Source organism: Aspergillus japonicus (assembly GCF_003184785.1).
Source record: "Aspergillus japonicus CBS 114.51 unplaced genomic scaffold BO86scaffold_3, whole genome shotgun sequence".
Lineage (NCBI taxonomy): Eukaryota > Fungi > Ascomycota > Eurotiomycetes > Eurotiales > Aspergillaceae > Aspergillus > Aspergillus japonicus.
This window is the reverse complement of record NW_020291640.1, coordinates 566,739-573,066: the sequence shown is the minus strand read 5'-3', so window position 1 is coordinate 573,066 and position 6,328 is coordinate 566,739.

Sequence of the window (6,328 nt, the reverse complement as noted above, 5' to 3'; positions counted from 1 at the left end):
GTAGTATATACTATTTATATATACTATAACTATCTAATATTTATAATAATAATAAATTAAATTAATAAAGTATTAAAGTTTACTAGTAAACTAAAAAAATAATTTTATTTAAAAAATTTAAAAATTTTAAAAATATTTTTTTTTAAAAAGACTAAGAAGCTACTACTATACTAAAAGTATAACTATATTATTATTTTAAAAAATAAAAAGTCTCTGCTGTTTAGTTTTTTATATAAAATATTTTAAAATAAATTATAAGCCTTAAAAAAATAGCTTTTAAAAAATTTTAAAAAAAGATTTATTTATTTAAATTTACTACTAGTTGCCTTCCCAGTACTATTTATAAAAAAGTCTAAAAAAAATCTAAAATTTTATATTAACTACTATATTTTAAATATTATTTTTATAAAAAACAGATATCTACTTCTGCTTATAAAAAAATCTTAAATAATTAAAAAAAAAATAAAATACTTTATAAAAATCAATATTATTAGTATTTTAATAATATTAAAATTAAAAAAGGCTAAAAGTATTTAACTGTATTTTAAATCTGTTTAAAATTATATAAAATACTTATAATACTATTTAAATTTACTAAAATCTCTACTATTTTTTAAAAATATATAAATAATACTTTAAAAACTATTTTAATATATTTTATATAGTTTATTTAAATAATATTCTAATTTATAGCTGTATTTATAAAAAATACTTAAAATATATCTACTATATTTTATAAAAATTAAAAAAAATAGATTTTTATACTAAGTTATTTAAATATAAATTTATTATATTTAAAATAAAGTTTCTAGGCTTAATTATAGACTGTAATAGGTTTTATATAAATTTAAAAAAAATTAAAATTATAATTAAATAATCTACTTTAATTTATATAATTAATATATAAGTTTTTCTAAACTTTAGTAATTTTTACTACTAATTTATTTATAATTTTTTAAAACTAACTGCTTTGCTTATATATTTAATAAAAAAAAATTTATTTATATAAACTTTAGATTACTAGAAAATATTTAATATATTTAAAAATACTTTTATTAAAATACCGGTTCTGTAATTATTTAACTGGATCTGTAATATTATTTTAAAAACAAATATTTTTAACTATATATTAAAAAAAGTCTTATTTTAATATAGTAATAATAAAATATTATATTTCATTATATATTTTTTTTAAAAATATATCTCTACTAAATATAATTATAAAATTTATAATAAAAAATTACTTGCTATTATCTACTGCTTTAAAAAATAATAATTTAAACTAAAAAATTTTTTATTTTTAATTTAAATTATTATTAATTATTATAATTTAAAATATTTTATATTTACTAAGCTGCTCAACTGCTGATAAGTCTAATAATCTAAATTTTTATTATATTTTAATTTTAAAATTACTTATAAATCTAAAAAATATAAAATTAAATCTAATAATTTAATTAAAAAATTAAATAATTTTTTTTAAAAAAAATAGGTATCTGCTATACTAAAGCTAAAAGTTTTAAAATTAAAATATATTAATTTTATTTATTTACTAATACTACCCCCGACCCCGCCAGAAAGTAAAAATAATAAAAAAAATAACTTTTAAAAAAATATAAAAAATATACTAGAAATAAAGCTAGTATCTATTATATATATTTAAAAAAATATAATATTTAAAAATAAATAAAATTTATAACTTTTATTTAAAATATAAAAATCTTTTTATACTATATATAAAAAAATAAATAAATTAAAAAAATACTAAAAGTTTTAGCTACTAATAAAAACTATTATTTAAATATATTACTAGTATTATATAAAAAAAAGCTTTTTATTTTATAAAAATTAATAATAAATATTTAATAATAAATAAATTAAGGCTAATTTAATTAAACTAGTTTATAATAAATTTATTTTTAAATATTTTAAAAAAATTTATATATATAAGCTACTAGTTTAAAAATACTACTAGCCTAATATTTACTAATATATAAAATAATAAATAAAAAACTACTATATCTACTAAAAAATAATTTTATTTAAAAATATAAAATAAAAAATTCTAAAGTTTTTATTAATATTTAAATAAGTATAGTAAATTATATTTATAAATTTTATTATATATTTATTTAAAAGCTAAGGCTATAATACTATTTTAATAATTATTAATTATTTAATAAAAATAAAATATTTAATATTATATAATTCTACTGCTAATACTACTGCTGTTATAACTATATATATTTAATATATATAAAAATTATATAGCCTATTTTAATTTATTTTTTTAAATAAAAAATTCTAATTTATTTTTAAATTTTAAAAATATTTAATATAATAACTAGATATTATTAGTAAGCTTTTTATAGTATACTACTTTAAAATTAATAGCTAAACTAAAAAAGTTAATATAATATTTAAATAATATTTTTATATTTATATAAATTATTTATAAAATAACTAAAGCTAATAGCTTTTTTTAGCTAAATTTATTTTAAATATAATTTATTTTAATATTATAAAAACTATTTTATTTTTTATAAACTATAGTTTTTATTTTTATATAGATTTTAAGTCTATAGCAATTCTAAACAGTCCAGCTGCTAAAAATATAGACTAGTTTATTATAAAAATATAAGCTATTACTAAATTTATTAAAATAAAAATATCTACTATTTAAATCTAATATATAAAATAAATAAACTAATAATATAAATTAATAAAAAAATTTAAAAAAAACTAAAAAATATAGCTGAATATCTGCTATATTAAAATAATAAAATCTAGTAAAAAGCTTAACTAAAATATTTTAAAACTATATAAAATTAAAAAAGTTATTAGCTTATATATCTACTAATTAGCTTTATTTTTTAGTATAAAAATATATTTTATATTTAATACTAGTTTATTTATATTTATTAGTAAAAAACTAGTTTTAGACTAGTACTAATCTTTACTGCCTTATATAAAAATTAACAGCTTAAAAAAATAAAAAGTTAAAAATATTTTAAATTTTATATAAAATTATAAAAAATACAGTTGCCCTTAATTAATATATATTATAAAATAAATTAAATATTTAAATTTAGCTACTAAATTAGTCTAGTATTTAAAAAATATTTACTAAATAGTTAAAAACTTTTATTACTATTATTTTAATAAACTATAATTTATATTTTAATAAAGCTTAGCTTTAAAAAGAAGATATACTGTTATAGTATAAATTTAATATACCTATTTTACCTATTCTATTTATTTAATTTATTTAATTTATTTAATTTATTTAATTTATTTAATTTATTTAATTTATTTAATTTATTTAATTTATCTGCCTTTTTTAACTGTTTTATATATAATCTATAATTTTTTTAACTGCTTATCTAGTTTTAATCCTGTTTATAGCTTTTTAAACTATATTCTATCTATAAATTTAAAAATAGTCTAATTTAGTAGCTAATAAAAAATTTAGAAAACTAGTTATAAAGAATTATTTAGCTAGAAGCTGTTATTTCTACTACCCAGCCAGTCTAAGAACCAGACGCCAGCCTGCTCCTTGACAATAGTTAGATATAATTATATATAACTAAGCAGTTTATTAGACTTAATAAAGCTGTTAAAAAATACTAGAAGTAGAAATTATAACTTTAATTTATATAAAATTAATTAGTAAAAAGGTAATTAGACTAATTAAAAAAATTAATAAAGTTTTTATATAAAATAAATTAGTTAATATTCTAAGCTTATAAATAAGATTAATATCTTAAAAATAAAAAAGCAGATATTAAAAATATAATATAGTAAATATAATATAATATATTCTTATTAAGGTATTTTTTAAATGCACTGGGTAATTTTTTATAAAATTATACTATTTAATAAATAAGTTTTAATATTAGTAATATTAGAATATACTTAGTTCAGAATCTGCAAATATAATATATATAATTTTAAAAATATAAAAAATAAATGTAGAAATTGGAAAAAATAAAATAATAAACATAAGTAAATAAAAAGTATTAATATAAAAAAAAATAAAGCAGTTTAGAATATAATATACTAATATTTTAAAATAAAATATAGTAAAGGGCAATTCTATATAAAGTAAAATTAAGATAAATATATATATAAAGCTAGTTAAGTAACTAGGGCAGGTTTTCATAAATTAAGTAACTAGAATAGAATTCTATATATTAAGTAATTTACAAGTAAAGGTAGAGTAAGAGATTTAAAAAAGCAGAAATTATAGTAACTAATAAAATTTATAATATAAAATATAAAAAAATAGTATTAAGCAAAGTACCTATAACAGCTAAAATAAAAAATAAATATAAAAAGATAAAAAATAGTAGTATTTTTTTAAAGGTATATAAAATATATATCTGGATAGCCAGAAGATATACTACTATATATAAAAATTACTATAGTAATAAATAAAATTTATAATATTATTAATTATAATAATTAAGTTAAAAAAAAGTTTAGAAGAGTAAAAATATAAAGTGTAGAAAGTTCTACTACACAGGCAGTGTAAAGGGCAGAGGCAATAGATAACAGTAGAATATTACTAATAATAAATTTCAAGTATCTGAATATATAAAGGGTAGAGGTAACAGATAACAGCAGAATATTGCCAATAACAAATATTAAGTGTCCGAACGTCACATATAGGTAGCTGCCTATAAGTAATAGTAATTTATTATAAATATTTTTAATATTTATTAATAAAATAAATAAAAATATAAATATAATTTTTATATCTAATTTTAGAGAATTTATTATAAACAGCTGTAATTTAATAAAAGTACTTTTAAAAACCAGTCTAATATTTTTTCTTAAAAATATTCTACTTAATTATACTTTTATACTTAGTTTTTAACTACTACTTTATAAATTCTTTATTTACTATTTTAGTTTATAAAATATTTTTTTTTACTAAAAAACTAATATATTTAAAATTTTTTAAAGGTGGGATTAAAACTACTAGTTATATAAAGCTTAGAATAAAAATAAAAATTAGTATTTTATACTTTTTTAAATTAATTAAATTATTAAATATAAAAAAAAGAGATTATTAGCTGTAGTATTTTTTAAAAACTAATAAAAAATAATAATTTAAAAACTAAAAAGGCTGACATTGTAATATTTTAGTAAACCAAAACTAAAAAATAAAAAAAAAATTATAAAAACTTTTAAAAGAAAAAGATTTACTAGCCTTTTTTAAATATTAAAAAAAATACTACTGGTATTTTGTAGAAAAATAAATTTAAAACTAATATTTTATTTATTTTAAAATACTATACTATTAATTAGTTATTAGAATTTATAAAAAGGCCTTTAGACTATACAGAACTGTATAAGACTGCTAAAAAATCACACAGAACTGCTTAGAACTGCTAAAAAACTGTATGGGACTGCTTGGGACCGCCAAAGAACCGCCAAAAGACTGTATAAGACCGCCAAAAGACCGCACGGGACCGCTTGGGACCGCCAAAAGACCGTATAAGACCGCCAAAAGACCGCGCGGGACTGCTTGGGACCGCCAAAGAACCGCCAAAAGACATAAGACTGCCAAAAGACCGCGCGGGACCGCTTAGAACCGCCAAAGGACCGCCAAAAGACATAAGACTGCCAAAAGACCGCGCGGGACCGCTTAGAACCGCCAAAGGACCGCCAAAAGACTGCATAAGACCGCCAAAAGACTGCATAGGACTGCTTAGGACCGCCAAAGGACTGCTAAAAAAACTGTATAAAACCGCCAAAAGACTGTATAGGACTGCTTAGAACTGCTAAAAGACTGTATAAAACTGCTAAAAAACTGTGCGGAACTGCTTGGGACTGCTAAAAAACTGCTAAAAAACTGTACAGAACTGCTTAGAACTCTTAAAAAACTACTAAATAAGTACTAAATAACTATCTAAAAATTAATAGGTTAATCTTATATATTTATTATTTATCTATTTTAAGAAAAGTAGAAATATATATTTTAGTATTTATTAAAATATTATACTACTAATATATTTATACTATTTATTTTAGCTATTTTTATCTACTTTTTTTATTTAATTTAATTTTTCTATTATATTTTTTTTATTTTAGTCTACTTATTCTACCTGTTTACCCTTTTTTTTTAGTTTATTTAATTTAATTATTATATTTATTTTATTTGTTTTATCTATTCTACCTATTCTACCTGTTCTGTCTATTAGATTTAGAATATAGACTTAGATTAATTAGTTTTAGCAGATTAAATAAATTAAATAAATTAAATAAATCAAATAAATCAAATAAATTAAATAAATTAAATAAATTAAATAAATTAAATAAA